At 38.7% G+C, this 14,296-nt stretch overlaps 1 pseudogene; it reads left to right on the forward strand.

The window, feature by feature from the left end:
* Window positions 1–13,704: 13,704 nt before the first annotated feature.
* LOC113325468 lies at window positions 13,705–13,804 on the forward strand (annotated as a pseudogene).
* Window positions 13,805–14,296: the final 492 nt, after the last annotated feature.

Below are 14,296 nucleotides of genomic sequence, written 5' to 3' on the forward strand. Positions count from 1 at the left end.
GGAAGGGTAGCCGTTGATTGTTGCAACCCTTCGTTTGGCAGCCAACGGCATGGTGGTAGGGCCGCATGGCTTTGGCATGTTTTAGGCGCGGCCAAAATTAGGGTTTTGGCATAAACCGTGATGTTTGGCCTTGGGCCGGAAGTTGCCATGCGTTAGGTGGCGAACTTGGACGGCTGAGATATGCATCTCAGATGGAAGGGTAGCCGTTGATTGTTGCAACCCTTCGTTTGGTAGCCAACATCATGGTGGTAGGGCCGCATGGCTTTGGCATGTTTTAAGCGCGGCCAAAATTAGGGTTTTGGCATAAACCGTGATGTTTGGCCTTGGGCCGGAAGTATCCATGCGTTAGGTGGCGAACTTGTACGGCTGAGATTTGCACCTCAGAAGGAAGGTTAGCCGTTGATTATTGCAACCTTCCGTTTGGCAGCCAGCGGCATGGTGGTAAAGCCGCATGGCTTTGGCACAGTGGTGCGGCTGGCATGGTTGGCATGCCTTGGCGCGAAGATGTGGCTGGCATGGCATGCCTTTGGCACAGTGGTGCGGCTGGCATGGTTGGCATGCCTTGGCGCGGAGATGTGGGTGGCATGGCATGCCTTTGGCACAGTGGTGCGGCTGGCATGGTTGGTATGCCTTTGGCGGGAAGATGTGGCTGGCATGGCATGCCATTGGTACGGTGGTGCGGATGACATGGTTGGCATGCCTTGGCGCGGAGATGTGGCTGGCATGGCATGCCTTTGGCACAGTGGTGCGGCTGGCATGGTTGGCATGCCTTGGCACGGAGATGTGGCTGGCATGGTTGGCATGCCTTGGCGCGGAGATGTGGCTGGCATGGCATGACTTTGGCACAGTGGTGCGGCTGGCATGGTTGGCATGCCTTGGAGCGGAGATGTGGCTGGCATGGCATGCCTTTATCACAGTGGTGCGGCTGGCATGGTTGGCATGCCTTTGGCGCTGAGATATGGATGGCATGGCATGCCATTGGCACGGTGGTGCGGCTGTCATGGTTGGCATGCCTTTGGCGCGGAGATGTGGCTGGCATGGCATGCTATTGGAACGGTGGTGCGGCTGGCATGGTTGGCATGCCTTTGGCGCGGAGATGTGTCTGGCATGGCATGTCATTGGAACGTTTGGCTAGCATGCGCGGCTGGCATGTGTAGAGATGATGCCGGTCAGTACCGAGGACTCTGTCGTGGAGCATGGCATATATATAAAAAAGGTACCCCGGTAATTTTACGCAGTCATGTTGAATGATTCAATAAATGTGCTAATGGTCGTAGTGACGTCATGTCGGATGTAAGGTTTTACGATTTTAAGCTACGCTAAAAACCACGATCAACACTATGATATTAGGATTTGATCTTTTTAAAGAGGCACGCGGAACACTTTTTAGGTTTTCAGTTTAGTTTTGAAGGACTTGAATTTTGTTTGCTTTTGTAACTGTTAAAATAATGGAAGATAACATTGGTTGAGAAATTATTTATTATGATTGTGAACTCTTTCCTTGATGGAATTTTAGATTGGACATAAACTCTTGCTTTTTTTCTGTAATCTTAGGTTCACATAACATTTTTTATGTGGAATTATGTAATTTGATCATTTGAAGTAATCTTGGATTAGGTAGATGAAACTAGTGAACCAGTAATTAGAGCATATGGTTGTAGTTTTTGACAAGACTAAAACTCTTGGAAATGACATAAAGGAAAAGGATACATAATTGCAAATAGTTAATAAACTTTGATGTTAATTATATGGATAGGCAACTACAAGCTTTCCATGTTTCTCACTTTAGGCAACCACCCATCACCCATAAAAACAATAGATCAAGAGTTGTTAATGTTGCCTATGTTATGTTGCTCACTTTGCTTTATTTTTCCATGGAGTTGAGAAATTTTTTGGCTACGTCGGGGTAAATTTTCTGTCATGAAGTTCCTATAGACTTTTTCTTGGATGGTATAAATTTATTTGTACGTAATATAACAAGTTTATTATGTAATTTTGAGATGCAACATTAAACTTGATTGGCATTAGAAACTTATTTTTTGCGACTAACTTATGCAACCATCCATTATTAAAGAACATATAGCTCAGATTAGTTAAACTTGGTTGTGCTATGATATTATGATTTGTGCTTATTTTCCCTCATTTTTGGATATTGATTGTTATTATTATTGTTGTTGTCGTTGTATCATATCGTAAGAGGAGGCATAGGTTTGTTCTGTTTGTTACCTGAAGCATCTGCAAGAATTAAGCAGATTGGTGTTATTGGGGGTTCTTAGGGGATTTATTGTTTAACTCTTCATGTACTTTATAATGTGATCGTGGGGTAATAACGTTGATCTCATGCACCTAATGTAATAAATCTTAGTAAGAGATAATGGATTCTTATGGTGAGCATCACACTATGAATTTTTGCGTAGTATTATTATTTTGAAGTTATTGTGCATTGGGGTTACATGGTTACTTGTAATTGTGTATTAATATTTATAACTAGGTTATCTATATATTATCTTAGGGCCTCGCTCAAGCTCAGATTTTGAGGGATTCACTGGTGGAAGCCAACTCTTACATTATAGTCAAGCTGAAATATCTTCTCAAATGTTTCTTTTATCTGTTTAAGTCTGCTTGAACTTCCATTAATCTAATATTAATCATGTTTTGATTTAATCATTCTGCACATATTGGTTTGAGGAAGCAATGCGATGATTTTTTTGGAGCATGTTCTATTGGTTTCAACGAGAAGAGTGGAACTTTGGGAGATATTCGTGAAACTTTTCCCAAGAGTGATCTTGTGTTGTTGATGTCTGAAGTTGTGCAGATAATAAAAAAACCCTAGTTGATAATCAAAGAGCATCTCTTTCTCAACATAATCAGTAAATCAAATAGATAGAAATATGCAAACCTGATTGTTATGAGAATAACTCAGATGGTACCAAAGTCCAATATACGAGTTTCAATCAAGTTATTATCCAACAAACAAGGTCGGATTTATCAACTATGATTGAACTACGCACAACCTGTGATATTTGAATTATATAACGAAAATATAATGCAGAAAAGAAATAACACAGTCACCAGAAATTTTGTTAACGAGGAAACCGAAAATGCAGAAAACCCTCCGGACCTAGTCCAGACTTGAACACCATACTGTATTAAGCCGCTACAGAAACTAGCCTACTACAAGTTAACTTCGGACTGGAATGTAGTTGAGCCATAACCAAGTCTCACGCTGATTAAGGTACAGTCGCGTTCCTTACGCCTCTTGAATCTCGCAAGATCCTGTGTACTTGATTCCCTTAGCTAATCTCACTCACAACTAAGATTTTTTACGACCCAAAGTCGAAGACTTATAAACAAATTTGTCTCCCACAGATATGTATATTATGTTTATTCCGTCTTTTGATCAAGATCAAGGTGAACAGGAACCAACTAATAATCCGGTCTTACAACACCGAGTGCAACCTAGAATATTAGTCACCTCACAATAACCTAACTATATAGATAGAAAAAGTTATTGCGGAACCACAAAAGTCTGAGACGGAGAACTTTGTGATTTATTGTATCTTACCTATTGAAGATAAATCTCGATAAAACCTTAGATAATATTAAACTCAACACCATGGCAAAAGTAAGATCAGGATACGCAAATACAGAGTAAAATAGTTGGGCCTGGATTTACAAATCCCAAATGAAGTCTTGAAGTCGTTAACCCTAGAATTGTTTATCAGAGAAACTGAAAACCTAGGTTAATGAAGAATCGACTCTACTATAGAACTGGGATACATGGAAGTATCGGGATTAGATTTCCCAGTTGTGAGAGGCTCTCCTTTTATAGTGTTCCAATCAGGGTTGTTTATAGTCAAAGCTAAGATAGTTTACTAACAAAAAAATTAATATTCACTGTTAGATGAACTCCTGATTTAAAATTCAATCTAAATATACTTAGAAAATAAGCAATCAATATCCACCGTTAGATGGTATTAGCTTCATACACACAAATGAAATATACCTAAACGAGTATAAAAAGTTGGCTCAATAACAATTAACTGGAGTTAGCCATATGAACACTTTCAGCTTAGCCATGTTCATCTAACACACTTCTAGATCAAATATGATAATCAATCAATCATGATATATAATCAAATGAATCTAAATGTGCTTTAAAAGAGTTGTTAATGTTGCTTATGTTATATTGCTCACTTTTCTTTATTTTCTTACGGAGTTGAGAAATTTGTTGGCTACATCGGGGAAAGTTTTTTGTCATGATTTTCCTACATACTTTTTCTTGGATGCTATAAATTTATTTGCATGGTAATTTAACAAGTTTTTTATGTTCTTTTTGAGATGCAGCATTGAACTTAATTGGCATTGGAAACTTCTTTTTCGCAACTAACTTACAAAACCATCCATTATTGAGAAACATGTAGCTCATATTAGTTAAACTTGGTTGTGCTATGATATTATGATTTGTGTTTTTTTTTTCCTTCCTTTTTGGATATTGATTGTTGTTATTATTTTTTTTTCGTTGCATCATATAGTAAGAGGATGGATAGATTTGTTCTACTTGTTATTTGAAGCATTTACAAGAATTAAGCAGATTGGTGCATGTTATTCGGGGTTATTAGGTGATTTATTGTTTAAGTCTTCATGTACTTTATAATATGATCGTGGGTTAATAACGATGATCTCATGCATCTAACGTAAGAAAGCTTAGTAAGATATACTGGATTCTTATGGCGAGCATCAAATTATGAAATTTTTGCGTAGTATTATTTTTTTTGAAGTTATTGTGCATTGGGTTTACATGGTTACTTGTATATGTGTATTAATATTTCTAACTAGGTTATCTATATGTTATCTTAGAGCATTGCTCAAGCTCAGATTTTCAGGGATTCACTTGTGGAAGCCAACTCTGACATTATAATCAAGGTAAAATATCTTCTCAAATGTTTCTTTTATCTGTTTAAGTCTGCTTGAATTTCCATTAATCTAACAACGCGTTCGTTTTAGAGAATTGAAAGCCGAGGAATTCAATTCCGAGGGAATTGACCCAATTCCCCCAACCGTACAATACCGATATTCTCAGAATTTGATTCTTGAGGAATCCATTTCCCTCAAATTCATTTCTTTTCCATTGATTCACTGATGGAAAATAATTGGATTCCCGGTAATCGGTGACAAATGACTATATTACCCTTCCTAATTTTTCCCTCTTTCAGAAAATCACCTTCTTCGTCGAGTTGTCAAAATACAATGGATCTGTGATTGATAAAAAAAACTCCATTCACCACCGTCGAAAAACTCCACAGCACCGCCACCAACAACTGCACCATTTCCAACAAAAACACTGGTAGTTCCTCCAACAACGACAACACCAGTTGTACCACCACCAACGACGATTCCAGTTGTACCACCACCAACGACGACTCCAATTGTACCACCACCAACGACGACTCCGACCACTCCATCTACACTGTACGAATCTCCTCCAACACCTACAACTCCTTCAACTCCATCTGGGTTTTTTTTAGATATCAAAATTGTAAAGGAGGAGAAGGGCATTAAAGTGATTGTCATGTATTGATTACATATGTAGTTGAATTACGGGAACCAAACAACAAAGTTTTAACCAAGCAATTAAATTATGGGAATCCAATTGCTAGAAACGGATTACCCTGTAATCCAATTCCTAAGTTGTTAATAACTTGAAGTGAACGTGCTGTAAGATTAATCATGTTTTGATTTAATCGTTCTGCACAGATTTGTTTGAAGAAGCAATGTGATTCTTTTGCTGGAGCGTGTCCTGTTTCAACGAGAAGAGTGGAACTTTGGGAGATATTCGTGAAACTTTTTCCAAGAGTGATCTTGTGTTGTTGATGTATGAAGCTATGCAGGCATCTGCCTAATTGCTTCTAATAGCGGAATGTTGATGTTCACCTGCTTAAATGTTTCCATTATCTCGTTGAAAATCGACTCCTTATTTTTTGGGGCTAACAAATGTGGATATGGGGCTCTAGGCACAAAGGTAGACCTATCAGGAATTTCTTGGGAATCCTTAGAGACTGTTTCAGTTTCCTCGTCTACGGGATCCTCTTGGGAAGTAGAAGGTGGAACTACAGTATGTCCACTAGGCATGTCTACCTTATTGTCTACCGTTTTACCACTCCAAAGGGTTGTTATCGAGTTCACATGGTTTGATGATTTCTCACCAGCTAAAGATATTTGATGGACTCCCCTAGGGTTGGGTTGTGGTTGACTAGGAAACTTACCTCTTTCTCTTAAAGACTCATTTATTTGACTAACCTGGGTTTTCAACTCGGAAATATCCTGAGAGTTAGCCTGACCTATTCTCTTATTTTATTCTAAACCTTGAGCAACAAATTGCTGAAACTGCACAGTGTTACGAGTTAACAAAGCAAGAGACTCTTCTAAACTCATAATCTTCTTATCCGAAAGGTTCTGAAACTGTGCCGGAGCTGAAGGATTCTTAGTATAGCCAAAAACTGGGGGAACCTGAGCATTACTAGACTGACCTTGATTCTGGACCTTGGACCAAAAAAGGTTTGGATGGTTTCTCCAGCCAAGGTTATAGGTTTCTGAATATGGGTCAAACTTCTGTTGGTTATCAAACCTAGTGTTGTTATAAAGAGCATTGGCTTGCTCTTCAACAGCATAGCCTTCCCAAAAAGGCTCATTTCTTCCACTACTACCACTATAATGACATAATTCTAAGGCTTCTAACCTTTTGGCTATAGGTACTATTTTGGCATCTGACTCATAAGAACCTTCTACCCTATTAACATTTCCTCTACTTAGAAGAATTGTTTTCTGGGGTTCCCTACTATTTTCCCATTGTTGGGTCTTGTCGGCGATTTCATTCAAAAATTTCATCGCTTCATCAACAGTTTTATTCTCAAACCCACCTGTGCATAAGGACTCAACCATGGTTGTTGTTGAATAATCTAAACCCTCGTAGAGGATCTGAACTAACCTAACCTTCTCCAAACCATGATGAGGACATTGAGATATCAAGTCATTGAAACTTTCTAAGTACCTATATAAAGATTCTCCCTCTTGTTTGGCAAAAGTACATATTTGTGTCCTAATAGACGATGTTTTATGCCTTGGAAAAAACTTATGTATAAAGGAAGAAGTAAGTTGGTCATAGGTTTCAATTGACTAAGAGTCCAAACTATACAGCGAAGACTTGGCTTTATCTTTTAAGGAAAAGGGGAATAACCTAAGTTTCAACGCATCATCACTTAGGTTTTTAATTTTCAGAGTACTACAAACTTCCTCAAATTCCCTAACATGAAAATAGGGGTTCTCATTTTCCTTCCCTAAAAACATTGGGAGCATCTGTAAAGTCCCAGGTTTCAGTTCATAATTTGCCTCCGTTTCAGCTAACTTGATACAAGACGGACGAGAGGTCCTAGTTGGGTTTAGCAAAGCTTTCAAGGTTTCCATTTCTGGCACTACCAAAGGACTAGGAGTACTAGGGGTACTTTCCTCACGAAGAGACAGATTCTCAAAACTTAAGTTTCCAAAAACGGGGCTCTCAAAAGGAGAGTCTTCGAGCTCCCCGCCTTCACAAGAAGAACTACTAGGTTTGTCACTAATCAAACGACCTAGAGTGTTTCTTTTACAAGCTCGTTTAAAAACTTCTGGCATACACTAGAAACACAAAATTAAAAAGAAAAGTCCTAAAAAGGAAGGGATGTTCCATGCAAACACAAACAAGGATGACTCCACCACAGCAAACCTACTGATTTCTAGCAAACAAAATGCATGATGGCTCCACTTAGATTGTTTCTAGACCAGCTTCTAATCCTTCGAACGGGAATTCGTTAAAATTTAAGCAAACCCCTCTGGAATCAATCCGAGTTAAAGTAAGTTGAATAGAGGCGAGGGAAGCTCAGTGGAGCTTTGATACCCAAGGCCTCACCGGTATTACAAGGTGGCGCAGTCACGCATTCAACTTACAGAAACCGTCAAGAACTTTGAAGTATGCTTAACAGAGTAACCAATATTTTTTGAATGACTTTCCTGTTAAGCTCGTTACCCTATCGGTCCCGTTCTAGTCAAAATTTTAGTCTTAGGTTCACGTTTGGTGTCGTTTTCCTAAGGAGGGCAAGAAGAGAACGGTGATGAAATCCGAACCCTTATCTTGTATGGCCAGTCCTTGCCCTTTACTAGGAAATTAAAGCACCCGTTTTCAAGTCCTCAACATATATGCATACGAAGGAAGACAGTAACTCGCTGACAGGGGATTCGCGAGTGTTTCGACAAACTTACCTCCCGTACCAGACGGGGGATGAACCTTTGTAGTCGACTCGGGCCACGACTCCAACGTCATGTACGAACCCGAGGGGCCGAGGTGATATCGTAATCACCGTCCTTCTCAGCAAACAGTTTATATTTACCCTTCCGTAGGATTTAAAAATAATGCCCAAAATTTAAAGTCCAAAGTCCAAAAATATAAAGTGCAAAAGAAAAAGAAAGTCTAAAAAAAATAAAAATCTACAAAAATACAAATGTCTCTCTTTTTTTTTCTCTCTTTATTTTATAAAAAAAAAAATCTTCTTCTTTCGTTCCTTTCGCTCTGCCTTTTACTCCAGTCTTTAAGTATTCACCAAAATCTTTGGCAAAATTTTCTTTCACTCCAAATTCCAAAATCTGAAAGAAAAAGACAAAAACCCAAAAATGTAAAGAAGAACAAATAAAAATAAAAATCTAAAAACTCTATCCTAAAGACAAGTCCGCGTCGGCGGCGCCAAAAATTTGATGTGTTTTCAAAGTTATTGTAGTAAAAAGGTTCGTTGAGACTTGTGAAGGAAGAATTTTTTAGACTTAATTTTTATAAATAAAAAAAAATATAACAAACTCGAATAAAAAGTGTTGTGAGAATTATGGAGAGACTGGGGATAGGATTCCGCTATTTACCAATTCCAAAGTGATACTAATTATAATCATGCAATTTCACACGTTCAAATTGATTCTCAACTATTGCAAAAGTAGATTTTTAGAAACAACAAATGTAAATCCAAAGCATGAGACATCAAAACCCTAGGCTAAGCATGTTCCATCAAAAGAAAATACAATTGTTTAACAAAAACTATAAAAGCTATTTTCAATCTAGGCAACTAATCATAAATAAAAATTGCACAAATTAAATAATTAAGAATTACCACTTTTTCATTGGAAAGATAGCATCCTCCGTCGCCCCAAGGATTGGGTTTAGCTCATCATTGTGGAAACACGCTCAAAAGTTGATTTCATTGCTCAAAGTGTTTACAAATGATGAATTGGAGAATAACTATTAAAAATCGGGTGTTTGCAACGTTTTTAGTTGTTGCAAAACAATGTTACATAAAATGATAAAAGCCAACTGTCGTTGTTCAGCTTCTACGACCCCCGCCTCTGTGTCGTTATCACTGTTGATAAACGACTGTCTTCGTGAGTCTGTTCTTTGTGTTCTTCAGTTCTGCAGCAGCAGAAATGGTGTTCTCTGCAACTCGATTTTTCGGCTCTGTGATGCTATGTAACTCTCCCCCTAACTCTCTCTAGCCCCCCACTGATACCCAAGACACTCTTATTTATACTGTGAAGCCAATCTTAGATCGACAATCATCTCAATTACTCCAAAGATCTTTGCAGTTAATGAAAGTATTTCACGGGAATATTTCCTCTCCATTTTCACACGTCTTCTGAGTTGTATGGTATATCCAAATCTTCTCATTTAATTGAGCCAAATAATGAAGAGAATATCTTCAATTAATTCTGTGAATAATTCCTTCCCTGTTTTCGAAAATATCCAAAAGTATACGATTTCCTTCCATTCAAGACACGTACAAAATCTTACTGTCATGGTAAGAAGATAATCATGTCTTAAAGACACAAATATCCCCATAATATCATGACCAGAATCTCACACAGTTGAGATTTCTTTTCCCGCCAAATATCTTTCACGTGAAGAAGAAGATGGGTGCCCCCTATCCGGTCCTGGGGTGCGAATAGCAGATGCCATGAGGGGTGTCTCTGATCAGCTGCTTGGGTGAAAATATCCTTTGGGTACCCCTTATCATTTGGGCTCCCCTTATCCACAAGTGATAGTATGAACAACACGTTCCTTCCGGTGCTTTAGAAGACTTTTCGAGCCGATTTTTCCAAGAATGTTTATTTCCAAAAATACCTAAAAACACATAAAATACCATAATAAGTACAAAAATCGAGTACCAACAATACATGAAATTAAGGACAACGTAGACACAAAAATGTGTCTATCAAATACCCCCAAACTTATTATTTGCTAGTCCTCGAGCAAAACTAATCTAGAAAATAAAATGACTACACTTAGCACGTGCAGCAAGCCGTTAGACCGCTAGGTGGCCCTAGCGGCGGAGTGTTGTCTCCGGAGGGTTTACCAGAGGTGTACGCACAAAACCTTTACTACATACCTAGCTATCTACGCAGAACCTTGGAAGGCACTAAAGAATCTCCTTGGTTGGCTTACAATCATTGACTATAGGAGGAAGTACCCTGATGCGAAATTCCAATTGTTGTACACGAGTTTGCACTCAGCATACTAAAATTCATATATAAGTGACAGAGCTCTACTCAGATAGTATCTGGACATCATAACCGGAGTCAACCAATCACATGGAAAGATTAAGAAGATGGATAAAGAAAAATATGGTTTAAAGTGAACGGTGTTTCCCATATATGTCTGAAGGCATCTGCCAAGGTGAACCTATCCTAATGGACTGAGATACCGGTCAGACTAATATCAACACAACTGGCATATACAAGGGGACCAGTGGTCGATAAACCTAACTCTAGGTCAACACAACTGGCATATACAAGGGCACCAGTGGTCGACTTTATTGAATTTATTCCGGTTGGTCTAATTGTCTGGTCTCTTTTTTTTTCATTTTTTTTTTGGTATCTCAATCACTCTATTCCACCCTATCAAAGGTAACACCTTGAATCATGTACCCCACCAAATCACTTAAAAAATAAAAACAGAAGGATTAGGATTCAACGAGATATGGCGAAACTACCATGTTTTTTTTTTTAATTCTAACACCTGAGCTCTGTGCTTTTATGAATAGACTCTTTAGATGTTTCCATATAATCAGATTGGCTCCTCAACTCCTACAACCAAGATGTTCCCATCCACTTAGATTGGTTAGTGCCAACCTTAATAAGCATAAATTTCTAGGATCTGGAGTTTATTTGTTGCAGCTAAGAGCTAACAAAAAGTTTCTTCCCCACCCCCAAACTTAAATCTAACATTGTCCTCAATGTTCTAAAGATGAAATTAAAAGCATGAACAATAAGAAACTGTTACCACTTAATAGATGGAAAAAGAAATAAGGAAAGCATGAGTACCTCCCAGAAAATGCTAAATTTAAATTCTTTAGCTATACATCAAATACCTCAAAAAGGATTGTCACTTTCCAAAGTCATATATCAATAGTCGAAACAATTGTGGGTCCATAAGACCAAATAGAGCTGACACCAGTATGAGACAACTGCACTGATTCAGAAAAATGAAAAGAAGAAGCATGTCCTCATCTAAGGTTTCTCTCAAGACAACTGGGTTTATCTGCTGCGCGTAATTGAACTTCATATGTGTGTCTCGATAAATAGATTCATCCGAAAAACGGGTCTCTAATACCTGGGTTACCTCCTGGACAGTATCAGGAGGATCGGGTTGCGGAGTCTGAAAAGACTCAAGTAATATCTCAGATGTACAACCCTCGAGTCCCAAGTTAGGGACTCTAATTAAGGATACGATAAAATCACAAGAACCATCACTACCCCCGAACTTAGGGTTCATAGACAAACCTCTAACTATTTCTAGAATTTCCGGATCTTCAGAGTCCTTAAAATACTCAAGATATTCTTCTAGAGATTGATCACATATCTGATCTAAGAGAATGGTTTCCTCAAAATCATCTAAAGAATCTACCAGCAAAGTGTCAATCCAATTATCCTGAACCAAATCCTGAACGAAAGTGCTAATCATATTCACTTCTTCTAAATCATCGTTCTCAGAAGGTTGTCTAGTAACATTAAAGACATTTAGTTCAGTGGTCATATTACCAAAGGATATGTTCATAATCCCAGTCCTACAGTTGATGACAGCGTCAGCTGTGGCTAAAGTGGGCGACCTAAAATCACTGGGATTTGACGACTTGGGTCATGAACAGGCTGGGTGTCTAGAACAACGAAATCCACAAGATAAATAAACTTATCAACCTCAATCAGAACATCCTCTATGAGACCACGAGGGACTTTGACAGACCTATCAGCTAATTGTAGTGTCATTTTAGTCGGTTTCAACTTACCAAGACCTAGCTGGGTGTATACATGATATGGGAGTAAGTTAACACTAGCTTCTAAGTCAAGTAAAGCTTTATCGACCATGTGATTACCAATCGCACAAGATATGGTGGGGCATCCAGGATCCTTATACTTAGGGGGTGTTTGGTTCAGAAGAATGGAACTTACCTAACCATCTAAAAAAGCTTTTTTATGGACATTAAGCTTACGCTTTCATGTACAAATATCTTTAAGGAACTTGGAATAAGCAGGCATCTGCCTAATTGCTTCTAATAGCGGAATGTTGATGTTCACCTGCTTAAATGTTTCCATTATCTCATTGAAAGTCGACTCCTTCTTTGTTGGGGCTAACAAATGTGGATATGGGGCTCTAGGCACAAAGGTCGACCTATCAGGAATTTCTTGGGAATCCTTAGAGACTGTTTCAGTTTCCTCGTCTGCGGGCTCCTCTTGGAAAGTAGAAAGTGGAACTACAGTATGTCCACTAAGCATGGATACCTTATTGTCTACCGTTTTACCACTCCTAAGGGTTGTTATCGAGTTCACATGGTTTGATGATTTCTCACCAGCTAAAGATATTTGATGGACTCCCCTAGGGTTGGGTTGTGGTTGACTAGGAAACTTACCTCTTTCTCTAAAAGACTCATTTACCTGACTAACCAGGGTTTCAACTCGGAAATAGCCTGAGAGTTAGCCTGACCTATTCTATTATTTTCTTCTATACCTTGAGCAACAGATTGTTGAAACTTCACAGTGTTACGAGTTAACAAAGCAAGAGACTCTTCTAAACTCATAATCTTCTTATCCGAAGGATTCTGAAACTGTGCCGAAGCTGAAGGATTCTTAGTATAGCCAAAACCTGGGGGAACCTGAGCATTACTAGACTGACCTTGATTCTGGCCTTTGGACCAAGAAAGATTTTGATGGTTTCTCCAGCCAGGGTTATAGGTTTCTGAATATGGGTCAAACTTCTGTTGGTTATCAAACTTAGTGTTGTTATAAAGAGCATTGGCTTGCTCTTAAACAACATGGCCTTCCCAAAAAGGCTCATTTCTTCCACTACTACCACTAGAATGACCTAATTCTAAGGGTTCTAACCTTTTGGCTATAGCTACTATTTTGGCATATGACTCATAAGATCCTTCTACCCTATTAACATTTCCTCTACTTAGAAGAATTTTTTTCCGGGGTTCCCTACTATTTCCCCATTGTTGGGTCTTATCGGCGATTTCATTCAAAAATTTCATCGCTTGATCAACATTTTTATTCTCAAACCCACCTGTGCAAAAGGACTCAACCATGGTTGTTGTTGAATAATCTAAACCCTCGTAGAGGATCTGAACTAACCTAACCTTCTCCAAACCATGATGAGGACATTGAGATATCAAGTCATTGAACCTTTCTAAGTACCTATACAAAGATTCTCCCTCTTGTTGGGAAAAAATACATATTTGTGTCCTAATAGACGATGTTTTATGCCTTGGGAAAAACTTATGTATAAAGGAAGAAGTAAGTTGGTTATAGGTTTCAATTGACTCAGAGTCCAAACTATACAGCCAAGATTTGGCTTTATCTTTTAAGGAAAAGGGGAATAACCTAAGTTTCAACGCATCATCATTTAGGTTTTTAATTTTCAGAGTACTACAAACTTCCTCAAATTCCCTAACATGAAAATAGGGGTTCTCATTCTCCTTCCCTAAAAACATTGGGAGCATCTATAAAGTCCCAGGTTTCGGTTCATAATTTGCCTCGGTTTCAGATAACTTGATACAAGACGGACGAGAGGTCCTAGTTGGGTTTAGCAAAGCTTTCAAAGTTGCCATTTCTGGCACTACCAAAGGACTAGGAGTACTAGGGGTACTTTCCTCACGAAGAGACAGATTCTCAAAACTTAAGTTTCCAAAAACGGGGCTCTCAAAAGAAGAGTCTTCGAGCTCCCCGCCTTCACAAG

Source organism: Papaver somniferum, chromosome 11 (assembly GCF_003573695.1).
Source record: "Papaver somniferum cultivar HN1 chromosome 11, ASM357369v1, whole genome shotgun sequence".
Classification (NCBI taxonomy): domain Eukaryota; kingdom Viridiplantae; phylum Streptophyta; class Magnoliopsida; order Ranunculales; family Papaveraceae; genus Papaver; species Papaver somniferum.